Genomic DNA, 15366 nt, shown 5'->3' on the forward strand with positions numbered 1-15366 from the left:
GACCATGGCACCGTTCCCCGGCGTGCGGTGGGCCGCAGCGCAGCGGGGTGGCCGAGCCGTTCCGGGACTGTTAAGCAGCAGCACTGGTGCAGCTGAGCCAGAAGGAGGCCCGATGCCCCCGAGCCTCCCCAGGGGACGGGGGACGTGTTCACCCACAAGAGCAGCGCGTTGCAGGTTCGGCCTGCAGAGACACATGGCAGCTCCCCATCCCCCGGGCACCAGGCCCTCCTGAGCGGGGCAGGACCTCAACGGATCCTTCCTGCAGGGGTTCAGCCCAGGGGGGAGTCGCGTTCCGACTCCAGCTCCTCTGGCCAGCTCACGTGAGCCTCGCGTCCGGGCAGCTGGGCTCCGGGGCCAGCGTGTCTGTGTGCCCTGGAGCTCCTGGCAGTGGAGCGTGCAGGAGGCAGTGCGGTGAGTCTGGGGGGCAAAGCATGTAAGAGCCGGAGAGGGTTTGGTGCCCCCAGCATGGTTCAGCCAAGGCTGGCCGTACAAGCACTAGTGTATCAACGAAAGGTGACGTCGGATCATAATTCTTCGGTAAGACAATCAGTATTTTAGTGCCATCCCAGTATCTCAGCTGTGGGACTAGGTCACTGCCCCAAACCAGACAGAGCCCTCCTCCTCCAGCTAGACGGGGCGGGGTGCCCCTGCCTGCATCTCTGCACCCAGGATGCCTGTGGCTAACTCAGGAGGCTTGGCATACTGGGGCCAGTGAGGTGCTTCTGGAGAGGAATGTCTCTCCCTGAACGGCTTTCTTCAGGGAAAACAGCTGAGCTCCCGACCGCCGAAGGGAGCCGGCGACTCAAGCATGGCACAGAGCGAGTATGCAAATACATCATTACCTCCTGCAGGGCAGGGCGAGGGATACCTCCTTCCACTCGCTGCCGAAGTGTGTGTGCGGCGGGGAGGGCTAAGGGTAATCACTGATCGTTTGGCAGACGCAAGAGAGAGCTTTTGGAAATCACCGACAAGTGTAAACTGATGGACTTTAGAGCTTTCCCAGGGCCTGTCACTATTTAATTTGAATCTGTAGTGCGCTGAGCGTTTCAGCAGATTAATGTGGAGTGATAGGAACGTCTCACTCAAGGCGCTCTGCTTCGCACAGGCTGGGTGTGCGCGCCGCACAGAAAGACCAGCAAACATCCGTCCTCAGTGCCAGCAGGCCAGGCGGGTGGATGGGTGCTCTGCCAGCTCTGCCAGCTGGGGGGTATCGGTGCTGCAGCTACAGGTCTGAATAGCGGCTATTACTGGACAGAGGGCGCAGTGCAGAAGTGGCCCCAAGCACCTAGCAGCCAAGTCAGCACAGACTACAGAGAGCACGTAGTGCGGGAACCCCCAGAACAGCGCCTCGGCAGCTGCAATGCCATCCGGCCGGTATTTCGGCTGGTCCTGAGCCAGGCAGCTCTTTGCAAAGCATCCTCGAGCAGGTGCTGGTCTCTGGGCTGGCCGAGGAGCACTCAAGAGCAGCTCAGCACAGAGGGAGATGGGGAACCTGCAGCCAGGACCGGGCTGGGGAGCAGGGGGCTGGAGCCGGTGAGAGCCCAGACTGGAGCTGGAGTTGGTCAAGGTTGCGAGCTGCAGAGGGGGTCCGTGGACAGCGCGGGGTAAGAGTTAATGCACCTTGGACGTCCTTTCCTGGACTTCCTCCTGTGCACCCACGTAAGGTTTCAGGCTCTGAGCCATCACCTCTCTCAGGCTGAGCCTCTCTCCAGACCAGGGGGTTCAGCTAGCAGTTCCTCTGCTCCTTGCTGGGATGGCCCCAGCAGTTCTGGCTGGCACCCAGCACCTGTGGTTAACCTTTCTCCAGGGGCTACAGCAGCGTCACCAGTTACCAACCAGCCTTCGCGAAGCAAACGGCATTATTCTTAGGGCAGAGCATTTCAGAAACCAGTTACAGAAGTTCCTAGACACACGCTCAAAGCTCACTGGAGTCACCCAGCCGTCTTATGCGGTCCTGGCAGGCCAGAGTCTTCCAGCCCTTCGGCAAGGGCTGGGCTCCCCGGGGACAAATGGCCTGCCCCTTGCTGGAGCAGCAGGAAGCCCTGAGTCTGTGCCGGCTCATCCTTTATACCAAAGGCCCCTTCTTTGGTCCCTCGTCCCTGGAAAACCCCGCCTGACCCAGTCTGTGCAAAGGACCCCCGTCTGAGTGACTCATCTCAGTCACCCCCCACTGAGGAACCCCGCCAGGGGAGGGGATGGGCTGTGTGGGAGTCACCCTCTGCTCCCCAAGCTCGCCCCAGTTTGCCCTGCCCAGCCCCTATCTCCTCCCAGCTCCCCCCAGCTCTCCTTCACTGCCTTGTGTTCTGACACTTCCTTTTCTAGGACTCGAGCACTGGGTTTTATCTGAACTGCCACGGCCACGTGACATCAAAGCCCATCGGGCAGCAAAGACCACGAATGGCGATGAGGGGGGTGAATCGCCCTGTTCCTCTCCGGGAGGGGTGGACACTGCCGGCACCATGGTCAGCTGGGCCATTCCTCAGGGGGGAAAGGAGGGGACGGATCACCCGGCTGCCCGGCCTGCTGGGCACCGCCTCTCTCACCCCTCTGCCGAGCTGATCCTCACACCAAAGCAGCGACTTTTTCTTTCTTTTAAATAACAAACTAAACGCTACACACTGGAAATGTTCCTAATCCAGACATAAATATAGACAGACACAGCGAGCGCCTGTGCATGTGTTTTCTATACCTGTATTTACAGGACCCGTTCAGATGTGCTCACCACAGCCCTATGTCACCACCTGCCCTTTGGACTGTAAGCGCTGGGAACAGGGACCATATTTCTGATGTGGTTGGATGGTTCCTGGCATAATTCTAGGTGAGCAGAGCCAAAAGAACATCAACATTAATAACAATAACAGTGAAATGCAGCAATAAATGGCACTGAAATTCGGCTGCTCTGCGCTGACAGTTCAGGGCGAGACACCTCTGTGCAGGTGGCCAAACAGGAAAGAGCCAGGGACATGTGTAACAGCAAAGAACGCACTCAGACAAACGAACATGCATGTAACGGACAGCAGCGGCCAAGGCCTTTGTAGAAAAAGTGCTGGCTGAGTCAACCCGACCTGCCATTCACACAAATGCCGTAAGGGAGGGATCCAGGTCTTGTCTGAGCCTCGGGGAGCTCTCCTCACCCACTCTGATGGGGCTCACCCAGCTCTCCGGGTCATTGCCTGTTCTGCTCCATCAACCTCCCCTCCTCTGCTCAGAGCTCCTTACACTGCTGCTCCGTGGGAGCAGCCCAGAGATTTTGTTCTCTAAGTGCCCTGAGAGGGGTCACCCCGGGAAGATGCTGACCCAAGAGCTCTAGAAAGTCCAGAGGGGGCAGGGATCAGGCTTGGGGGAAGGGTCCCCGGGGGAAGGGCTCTGGTTGGAGTGGGGGGCAGGAGGCACTTCCGTTTCTTTGGCGGCTTTGCAGCAGCGATGAGGTTGGCCACGCTACGGCTCCCGTCACGTCCGTTTTTAAATTACGGGTGGCTTTGACAAGCGTGTACGGGACTGCAGAAGGGGGACATGACCCGCTGAAGTTATCTCAGGGTCTTGTCATAAAAGGCACGAGTGACTCAGGGGGCATGAAATGAAAGCCTCGATCAGAGTGTGTGGTGTTCTTGGCGGTGAGTGAACGTCCCACACACAGCGCTGCCTGCAGCCCTGTGACCCAAGAACCTCTGAACCAACTGGCAAGGGGTAGAGAGGGGTGCAGAGGGCGACAGGGCCCTCCTCGGTCTGGCATGTGCGTTCTACTTCCCCAAAGAGTGTCAGGTGAGATCTCAAACAAAAGCTGGCATCACACCGGTCGTCAGTATCCTCACGAAACGCAGGTGCGGCTGTTGTGTAAGGAGTTGTGTATCCACGCTGACAATTCTGTTTTTACGGTCTGTGTCTAGGGCTGGGCCAGCAGCAAAGGTCAGAACCAGGTTTTTCTGTCAGACAAGAAATGTTCATCGAGGTGACTGTTCCCATATAAGCCAAACATCGCATCGCTCGCCCTGGGCTTCTGCTCACCAGTCTGACCCAATGGCAACGAAAACTTGTCAAACAGCAAAGCGAGGAAAACACCAGGAAAAGCAAGCAGTGGGGTGGACGGGCCCAAGGAAAGGGTTGCTGGCGTGGATCCGGGGGACAAAGAAGACACCCTGGCATCCTTCATTAAGTAAATGGACAGCGAGTTTGTGTCATGAAAGAGGGGCTCAAACCCAGGCTTGGCTGAAAACACGGGTGAGCTCAGCGTCTTTCAACAGGAGCTAACTTGGTAGTCAGGGTCAGTCTCGAGAAAGCTGCCAAGCTGTCCTGCAGTGACTCAGGGGCACCTTAGATCTCACAGCAAAGACAGCTCATAGCCAATCCTACAATAAACTCTGTACAGACGTATTTGAAAGGAAACGAGCGCTATTTCCCAGCTAAAAGCCGGTAAACGTATATATACAAATGAGTTTCAGTCCTGTTTCTAAAGGTGACGGAAGTGTCTATAATTAGCAAGCTCTGCATGTCCTTCAGGACTAACCCAAGCGAAGCAGCTGGGGAGCCCTTCCTTATGCCTAGAAAACCGTGCCCCGCAGAGTCCAGACAGCACAGAGATACGCTTCCTTCTTGTCAGGGGTTTTCATTCCCTTCCCCCATGTGCTCTGAGCTGCGAACTCAGCTGATGGGAAGAATCCACCTGCACGACTCCTCTTCATGGGGAGCAGAGGGGAGGGCAGAGCAGAGCAACAAAGTCCTTTGTCCTCTTCATGTTCCACAAGAGTTTGGCTGGTGTGACTGGCTCTCCCTTGTCGGGCAGGAGGTGACGCCGTCAGCTGGAGACCAGCACGTTATATTAGTTACTGGCTCTGGCTGGTCTGGTGATTTACACAGTCACAGAGGCCCACAATACAAATGTTTCGATATTCCCTGACCGTTGCTGTAAGTGAGATGAAAGCAGGCAGCCACTCACAAGCATTCGATAGAGTCTAAACGCATTCAGCGAACGCGACCGCCTGTTACCAACACTCACACACAGGTGTGCCAGGCAGATTCCAGGCTCTGTCCGTGTTCAGCTGTGACACGGGGATCTTGGCAGGCGCTGGCCCCTGCTCTGCCAGCATCACAAAAGCCTGCTCTGATTTTGTTTTATATCTAGCCGTTTGTCTCACTCGCTGTCACTGCTCTCGCTGGCCCTCGCTCAGCAGCTTCATCTCGCTTCCACTCTAAGTCCAGCTCCGTGCTGCGGTGACGTGCACCGTGTGGGTCCTGAGCTGAATCTTACCCGCTGGCGTGTGCTGCCCCTTTGGGAACAGCAGGCCTGGGGATTCTCTGAGCATCTCCGGGGTAAGGGGCTGGACAGGGCAGGGAGTGCCCTGAGATTTCGGGGTCGTGTGTGCCTACTGCTAACCTGTACAGAGAGGGGCCTGGCAGGCCGGGCGCGTGTTGCCAGAGGCTGGTGGTTTCAGGGAGCTGCTCCACAGCAGGCACAGACAAGACTTGGTCCCGCTAAGGGCAGGCGGTGGTGAGGTGCCTCACAGCCCTGGGTACCCCTGGGGAGCATCACGCACACCCACTGCCATGCCAGTCCTGGGCTCTGTACCTGCAGCACCGTGCTCACCGGCAGCGACCCCCTGCTCCCCCAGCCATGGGGCCAAGACAGCTCTGCCAAGGCTCCTTGCTCCCCTCCAGGCTTGCAGCAGCCTGTGCTAAGCCCCTCCTAGCTGAGACCTACCCCTCTGCACCCCCCGCCCAGGAGCTGCCTGCGGTGCTGGGCTGTTGCAATGGGCACCGATGGAGACACCACCAGGGTCCATTTGCTTGTGACCAGCGCCAGGCTGTGAACTCTGGCTCCCTGGGTGAAGGGTTATCGCGTTAACCCAGCGAGCCCCCTGTCCCCCACTGCCCCCACACCCAGCCAGAGCTCAGGGAAAGCGAGGGCTCATCTTCACTGCGCTTCGGCAGCCGAGTCAGGTGGCCAGCAACCAGGCGTGCGCCTCCAAACAGATTCTGGGTTCAGAGAAAGTCGCTACTTTATTGTTTAGCAATTTGTGCCAATCCGCTCCAGCTCGACTCATTTCCGAATCACACGCTTAATGGCGGAGCCGCTTAGAGCCCATGTGGGAGTGGTTAACATTAGTTGTATTTAACTGTCGAAAGCGTCTCCTCTCGTAAACCAGTCTCACCGGCGAACAATCAAATTCACAGCTTAAGTGGTGGGTAACAGGCCCCCAGGCACTCGCAGTGTGTTAATGCCGCCAGCAGTACCACTGCAGGTTAGCCTCCGACCCTGTCACTGCCTGGCCTGGCAGCCCTGGCCGCAGGTGAGGAACCTGCTCAGGGAGGAGCTTTCAGAAGCAGCAAGCAGTAGCAAGGTTTTCCCACCCTGGAGGCGCTGTTTGGGGGCAGCGGGTTGGGTTGGTGACGTTTTGAAGAGAGGGTCAGATTCTCTGTGCGCAAAGGAGCCCAGCGGCCATACAAGGACTTTGGGGGTGGGGGTACGAGGAGACTCCTCTGAAAAGCTTGCTGGAGCCTTTATAGGCTCAGTCTTGGGGCTTCGAGCTGGAAATGGCCAGTGAGCAGGTTAGTGATGTGAGCAGTAGCTTCCCCCCATGTCATCAGGCCCCAGCACATGAACCCTACGGGGCTCACTGGGGCCAAGTGCACTTCCGCAGTCCTTCTCACAGAAGACAGACCCTTCCTGGGTCAGAGACAAGGGAGGGGAGGCATCCTGGCCCCAGTGAAGGTCCCATTGCACAGGTCCCTCTGCGGTTCCAGGATTTATTTTAGAGCCAACATGATGTTTACAGTCCCTTTCCAAAGGGCTGTGCTCCCCACACAGCATCAGCAAAAGAGAAATCTTGCCTCATGGTAACAATGAGTTAAGGCCTATTCAGCCCATTCTGAGTTATATGTAATGGAGACATGTGAGTAAGAAGTGTGTGACCGGGGCGGGGGCGCTTGCAATGCAGTGGCTGTGTGTGATTATATATTTTTCTATCCAATTCCTCAGAGATTTATGCTGCTGAAACAGGAACATTAAATATCCCTTTGCTGTAATTCAGCACGCGGCAGGAGACACAGACTTAAATATTTAGCAGAGTATAACTGGCTAAAAGCCTCAGCAACATTTTTAAAAATCACTCTGAAATAAAGCTGGACTGAAATATTCCCTGTGGTTAGAATGTATGGTGGGTAACTGGTGTCCTGTGATAAGTAGGAGCGAATATATATTTATGAACAACAAATATTAATGAAGAAATCATGTAGGAACCCACGGTCAGACCATGCAACTGCCATTACTCATTGGCATTGTCCAAGAAACTCTGACATTGGGCAAATACGAAGGCAAGGAATAAAGAGGCGGTTTGACTCAGAGTTCAGGTGGAAGCTCAGATGGCCTTGGAAAGCCGGGCCTTGTGCCCACAGGTTCAGTGGAAAAATGCCGTGTGCAGTGCCTACAGAGACGCTGCCATGTGCGATGAACACTGGCACGCTGGCTCCTCGTAGCGTCGTGGCTTGCAAATGCTTCTGCACTATTGATTCTCATCATGGGCAAGCCATCAATTTGCATGTGTGCCAAAATGATTAAAAACCCAAGGCAGCGTCCATTGTAACAGCCCTTCTCACGCTGCCTCTGTGGCTGGAGAGATTTATTTTTGGGTGATGCTCTTCATTACTGCTCAGGCTCCACACAAGCAGGAGCTGCATGTTGATTTCTCTTCATTTTTCACACAGCCAGAGCCACTTTTAATGCCTTTCTGCTCTGCACTGAACACCGTGAATCGAAAGATGAACCCTCTAAAGAACAAAAGGGTACAGCAAAGCAGTGCCCGCACAGGCAGCATTGTCTGAGCATGTACAATAGTCTGGGCAGTGAGGGTTTCTGCATGGCTGTGGGCGCAGCAGAGCACCTGGACTGCAGAGTACCCAAAGGCATGCTGGATGGGAAGCAAGCTGAATACAGCGCTGCCGCCCCGGCTAAGGCCTATGGCAGTGTTTTCCATTGCACGGCCCACGAGCCAGTGGCGATCCCACGGACCCTAGTTGCATCTCCCTGATTAATTGACCACCCCACAGCTGGAAAAGGTGATGGAGCTGTGCTGGGTGAGGAGGGGCTCTCGCCCAGGGCACCGCAAGGCGGTGAGTAACCCTGCGCTGTCTGGAGCCGGGGACCATTGGCCAGACCCGGGGGCCTGTTCCCCCCCAGATGTGTCTGTCTACATCTCCCCCAGCAAGCAGTGTGCCCCCCGGCCATCTGTTCCCCCCAGCAGCGCACCCCTCCTATCTGTGTATGCCTTCCCTCAAGCAGCGTGCCTCCCCTCAGCCACGTCGCCCTGCCCAGCTGTGCGTCTCCCCCACCAGCGGCCCGCTCCTGGGCGTGTCTCCCCCCAGCAGTGTGGGCAGTCGTGGATGTGGCTCTCACATTGAAGATTTTTTTGCCACAGTGGCCCCTGCGTGAGAAATAGTGAAGATCACTGGCCTATGGGGAAGAGCCCAGGCTCCCCAGAAGAGCACGGAGAAGCAAGGTTCATGCATGGATAGTGGGAAGGTCCATGCAGGGGCCCTGAAGCATTTATCTCTGCATGTGAATGCTGCCAGAAGAACATCGCTGGGGATGCGGGGAGCATGTGGCTACTCTGGTGAGGGAAGCCGCACGAGATCTTGCTGGACGTGACATTCTGAGCATGGGCTGCCATCCTTCCTCAGCCACTCAACAGCTCCCCGAATTCAGCCTCTGGTGGAAGCCGGGCTCTCTCCCCTTTGACTGCGCGGGAGAGTCGCTTGCTCTGTATTTAAAAGCAAGAGCAGCAACAGGAAACGTTTCTGGCATTAAATAAAAGAGACATTTTTATCCTGCAATGAAAACGCTGCAATCTTGGAACACGATTTGCATAAACAGACAGTTTGGCGATAAACAATTTCAACAGTAACTGGTATTTACATATAGAACAACTCACTCAAAATACAATTAAAGGCCCTGATGGATTGGAGAATGTCAAAACATTTAAAAGGCTTCAGAACAAGCATTTGATTTACATTGCCTCAGTTGGACGGAGAAGCGGGGTCTGTTTACACTTCCTTTGCCAGTGCCCAAAGCACGTGGCGACACAGGCCTGTCTGTTTGGTTCTCACGTTTTCGCTAAGAATAAAGGTAACATTACAAAGAGGTGGCAGGATGTAGCGGTTACATTCCCAGTTCTACCACTGACCCAGTGCCCAGATACACACAGGTCTCCATGTTCCAGGGCCAACCTGTGAGCCACACGTCTGCTGCTCAGGACCACTGCGCACCCACCACCCCAGCTGAAAGCACGCGGAGCTGCAGGCACTCAGCCCCTCTGATGATTATTAGGCCCCAGGTGTCTCAAGTTGAGCTCCTAAAACGGGGGCCCCCAAATGAGTGGGGCCCTGGAAGATTTAGCCCTTCACTCTTCTGCGCTTCTGGCAGGGCTTTGAAGCTTCCCCCCTCACAGGACGAGGAGACATTAAATTCATGTGGATCAGTGAAAACAGCTGTGCTGCTAGAGTAAAACAAAGCACGGCGTGATTATTATGACGAAATGGCTGCAAGCATCTGGCCGCGTGTGATTTTGGAGGGTTGTTCGCCAATATCCCCCATCCCTGAAATCAGAGCCGTGGAACGAGAGACCCGGGTCTCCACGAGCTCAGGGCTTGCATGCATACTAGCTGGCCGCGGTCCAGCCCAGATGAGGTGGAGATGCTGATGGGGGAAGCAGGTGGAAGGCCTGTTGAGGGGAAGAGGGGACGCTGTCAGCGATGCTGATGATGGAGTGGTCCATCTTACCCAGGCTATGTACGATGGAGTGACTCCCTTAGTCAAAACGAAATGGGGCCACACACGAGAATTTCCACTAAACATTGGCCTGCCTCAAGGGTCAGCACTGAGCCCCTGTTTGTTTGCAGTTGTCTCGGATGTGCTAAGTGGGAATATACGAAGGCAGATGCCTTGGAACACGCTGCTTGCTGGTGACTTAGTGATATGTGCAGAAGGTGTGAGACCCTACAAGGCAATTTTTAGCAATGGCAAGGTAGTTGTGAGCAGGCTGGACTCAGGGTGAATGCTGGTAAGACCGAAGCTGTGATAACTGAAGGAGGAGGATTCCCCATAAAGGACGTCCCAGACAGAGAGCTTAGCCGAGTGAGAGGATTCCAATATTTAGGGTCAATGGTTGCTGATGATGGTGCCCTCCTGAGTGATGCCTGGCATCGTAGTAAGGCTGGGTGGTGCAAAAGGCTGGAGTTGCCCAGTTCTCTGTGGCAAAAAGATGCCAATAAAATTAAAAGGTAGAGAGTCTAAACTCTTCACCCTAATGTACAGAACAGAGGCTCATCAGCCACTAGGAAGGAAATCCGTTTGCACTCCACTATGCAAATTATGATGTTGAGATGGCCAAAGGGTTGGACACTGTGTGTTGAGAAACAGAATGCACTCATAAGGGGCTGAATGCAGGGTGCTCCAGTTGAAGAGCAGTTGAGGGCGGCTCGGCTATATTGGTGTGGACATGTCCAGCGTGCATTTGAGAGCTGCACTGGTCGGATGGCTCTTGCAACGACTGCGGATGAGAGATGACCAACGGGGAGATCAAAACTCAGTACATGGAGTAGGTATCAGCACGTCTCAAAGAGACCAATCTGCATGACAGCCTGGTGTATGATCATGAGTTTTAGAAGAAGGATTTAAAAGTCACCAACCCCAAACAGGGAAGTGGCAAGAAAGCAGAAGAAGAATGCAGAAAAGACAGAAGCGTTCAATCAAGATTTCTGTTCTATATTTGGGGGAAAAACAGATGATACAGTCATATCGTCTGCTGCTGATAACACTCTTTGCATTTCACTAATGTCTCAGGGGAATGTTAAACAGCAGTTAATGTGTCAGACATTTTTAAATCAGCAGGTCCAGATAACTTGCATCCAAGAGTTTTAGCAGAGCTGGATGAGGAGTGCGGCCGACGGTTATTATTGATTTCAATAAGTCTCGGCGCACTGGGGAAGTTCCAGAAGACAGGACGAAAGCAAATGTGGTGCCAATATTTAGAGGAGCAAATGGGATGACCCAGGTAATTATAGGCCTGTCAGCCTGACATTGATCCTGGGCAAGATAATAGAGTGGCTGACATGAGACTCGATTAATAAAGACTTAAAGGAGGATAATATAATTAACGCCAATCAATGTCAGTTTATGGAAAATTGATCCTGTCAAACTGATACCCTATTTTTGGAAGAGCTCCCAAGTTTGGTTGATAAAGATAATAGTGTTAATGTCATACACACAGTCTCTGTAAGGCTTTGGATTTGGTGTTGTATGATGTTTTAATTAAAAAATTAGAATAATCTAGAATTAACATGGCACATTAAATGGATTACAATGTAATTGTAAATAGGAAGTGATTATTCAGTGGGCGTGTTTCTAGTGGGTCCTGCAGGGACTGGTCCTTGCCCAAGGCTATTTAACGTTTTTATCAATGACCTGCAAGAAAATATAAGATCATCACTGATAGCATTTGCAGATGACACAAAAATTGGGGGAGTGATAAATAACGAAGAGGACAGGTCACTGATACTGGATTACCGGATCACAGGTCACTGGATTACTTGGCTAAACTGGGCACAAGCAAACAATATGCATTTTAATTTGGTTAAATATAAACGTAAACATGTAGGAACAAAGAATACAGGCCATACTTGCAGGAGCATAGAATCATAGAAGATGAGGGTTGGAAGGGACCCAAAGAGGTCATCTAGTCCAACCCCCTGCTCAAAGCAGGACCAACCCCAACTCAGGCATCCCAGCCAGGGCTTTGTCAAACCGGGCATTAAAAGCCTCTAAGACGTGGTGGAGATTCCACCACCTCCCTAGGTAACCCATTCCAGTGCTTCATCACCCTCCTAGTGAAAAACTTTTTCCTAATGTCCAACCTAGACCTCTCCCACTGCAACTTGAGATCATTGCTCCGTATTCTGTCATCTGCCACCACTGAGAACAGCCTAGCTCCATCCTCCCTGCAACCCCCTTTCAGGTAGTTAAAGGCTGCTGTCAAATCCCCCCTCATTCTTCTCTTTTGCAAACTAAACAAGCCTAGTTCCCTCAGCCTCTCCTCATAAGTCTTGTGCTCCAGCCCCCTCATCATTTTTGTTGCCCTCCGTTGGACTCTCTCCAACTTGTCCACATCCTTTTTGTAGTGGGGGGCCCAAAACTGGATGCAATATGCCAAATGCAGCCTCACCAGTGCTGAACAGAGGGGAATAATCACTTCCCTCCATCTGCTGACGATGCTCCTACTAATGCAGCCCAATATGTCATTAGCCTTCTTGGCAACCAGGACACACTGCTGACTCATATCCAGCTTCTTATCCACTGTTACCCCCAGGTCCTTTTCTGCAGAACTGCTGCCTACCCCGTCGGTCCCCAGTCTGTAACTGTGCATGGGATTCTTCCATCCTAAGTGCAGAACTCTGCACTTGTCCTTGTTGAACCTCATCAGATTTCTTTTGGCCCAATCCTCCAATTTGTCTAGGTCACTCTGTATCCTATCCCTATCTTCCAGGGTATCTACCACTCCCCCCAGCTTAGTGTCATCTGCAAACTTGCTGAGGGTGCAATCTATCTATCTATCTAATCACTTCCCTCGATCTGCTGGCAATGCTCCTACTAACACAGCCCAATATGCCATTAGCCTTCTTGGCAATACGGGCACATTGATGACTCATATCCAGCTTCTTGTCCATTATAACCCCCAGGTCATTCCCAGGATGGGGGACTCTATCCTGGGAAGCAGTGACTTTGAAAAAGATTTGGGGGTTATGGCGGAAAATCAGTTGAACGTGAGCTCCCCCTGTAACACTGTGGCCAAAAGCACTAATGCGATCCTGGGATACAAAACCAGCGGAATCTCAAGTAGGAATACAGAGGTTATTTTACTTCTATATTTGGCACTGGTGTGCTGGAATAGTGTGCCCAGTTCTGGTATCCAAAGTTCAAGAAAGATGTCAGTAAATTGCAGAGGGTTCAGAGAAGAGCCATGAGAATGATTAAAAAACCTGCCTTATAGTGCCAGACTCAAGGAGGTCAATCTATTTATCTTGACAAAGAAAAGGTTAAGGGGTGATTTGATCCCAGTTCATTAGTACCTAGATAGCAAGCAAACACTTGATAATGGACTCCACAATCTAGCAGACAAAGCTATGACAAAATCCACTGGCTGGAAGCTAAAGTTAGACAAATTCAGACTGGAAATAAGGCATACATTTTTAACAGTGAGGGTAATTAGCTGTTGGAACAATTTACCAAGGGGGATTCTCCATCACTGATCATGTTTAAATCGAGATTGGATGTTTTTCTAAAAGATCTGCTCTAGGAATTTTGAGTGGGAATCTCTCTGGCCTGTGCTGTACAAAGGGTCCAGGAAGATGATCCTTTCTGACCTTAGAATCTATGACTCATAAGAACGTAAGAATGGCCATAGTGGGTCAGACCCGTGGTCCATCTAAGGCAGTATCCTGTCTGCTGATAGTGGCTGGTGCCGGATGCTTCAGATGGACTGAACAGAACAGGGCAATTTATCAAGTGATCCATCCCCTGTCATCCAGAATCAAGGATCTCTGACAGTTTGGAGGGCACTGGAATTTGGGGAGCTGCTCCAAATCAAAAGGAGCCATTGAGGTTCACCCACCAATTGCTGAAATACCAGGCACAAGTGCTTCTCCTGCCTCTCTATATTTCCAGAACATTGCTAAGGCTGTTCACAGCTGTATTTCTTCTCTTCAAGGTCATATTCCTTAAGGGCTAGAGTCGAAAAAATTCTACATATATTCTAAAATTACAGAGCTTTATTTATAAACTGCATAATAGATTTCAAAGGACAGGCGCGCCATGTTCTACTTTTTATTGCCACTTATCATCACTCTCTGCCATTCTATTTGTCCTGCTCTGTACAAAGGGGTGTCAGTAGCCTTGAGGTTTTCGAAGGCTGACATAGCAGAATGCTTGGAGCTCAGTCAAGTGCAAGCCTTGTAATTTGTCGTAATGCTCATGGCAGAGATCAGCACGCGCTCTGAAATACCACTGAGCAGATAAAAACCATAAACGATCACTGACCATGGAGCCTGAAGTAGGTAAAAACCTGGGAGCTAGTCATGAACATTGTGAAATGAGCCGGGACTGTGGTTTGCTAGCTTTATTGCCGGGGAGTCAGTGCCCCTGGTGAGGAAAAGCTGCGAGCTACTCACAGGACCGCATGCAGCTGGTGTACCCAAGCCCCCCAGCCTCCATCTTCTCCCAGAGCCTTTTCCATGCTGCAGAAGAAATCCCAAACCTCCCTGCCAAATGAAGGCACGCATTGCCCCCTGCCTTTGCTAACACAACACACTGCAGTGTGCAGGGCATGCATTGTGTTTGTGAAATTCCCCACGCAGCTTCAAAGCCGAGCTGTGACGGGAGGAAAAGAACGAAACTCCTGGTGTTAGGCCCTAAAGCATGCCGGGAAGATGCTCAGACATTGCACGGATGACGGGCCGCGTAAGCAGCACAAGAGAGCCCGGCTCTGCTATAGCTGGATCTCACACTGCTTGGAGGTCCGAGATTTACTTCTGTAACTCTTCTGCCAGACAGAGTCGGCCGCATCAAGGGCCAGGTGCTGTATCTAGGGGTTCCTGTCAATGATACAACACCAAATCGGCTTGAGCCCCCACCCAGTCCCCTGGGAAATCATACACTATCCCCTGGGTGCCCCCAAAGGCAATACTTCCCCTCTTGCAAGCACAGCATCTGAGTGTAGAAAGTAAACAATTTGAATAAAAAGAAGGAAGTAAAACAGCACTGGCTGGGAACACAGGGCAAACAGAATTCATAAACCCACTGAGGAGAACCCACCCTCCCCAGGGTACGTGGGGCATGTGCTTTGCTGCTCCTGTCTCGCTTTCCCTTGCCTTACCGACTGCCGTAGTTGCACTGTCCACCTCTCAGTCGCAGGGCGCGACCAGCCCACTCTGCTGGGTCCCGCCCAGTGCGGGCTGCAGCCAGTCCCCTCTGCTGACTGTCAGCCTCTCAAGGTTTCCCAGTCCTTTTAGCAACCCCAGCTCTAGTGACTCAGCTTCCCACGCCTTGCCGTCAGTTCCTGGAAACCCCTCTGCTGAGACAGGAGCACTGGCCCTGCTTTAACAAAACAAAAGACTCCAGAAGGAATCACTAATTCTCCCTTTTAACAGTGGGCAGAGATGGTCGATCCATGCCTGGGGGCAGCCCTTAGTGAGAAGAGGGCAGCCTCGTAGAAGGACCCCCGCCCCCCCCATCCAGTCTCTGGCATCCGAACACCTCCTGTGTTGAGTTCCGGTCAGATGAGAGTGACTCTTTCGTCAGCGCAGGCTACGCCCCGTTGTGCTGCC

Source organism: Emydura macquarii, unplaced genomic scaffold (genome assembly GCF_026122565.2).
Source record: "Emydura macquarii macquarii isolate MOO-44397 ecotype Brisbane River unplaced genomic scaffold, CSIRO-AGI_Emac_v2 contig_3390, whole genome shotgun sequence".
NCBI lineage: Eukaryota > Metazoa > Chordata > Testudines > Chelidae > Emydura > Emydura macquarii.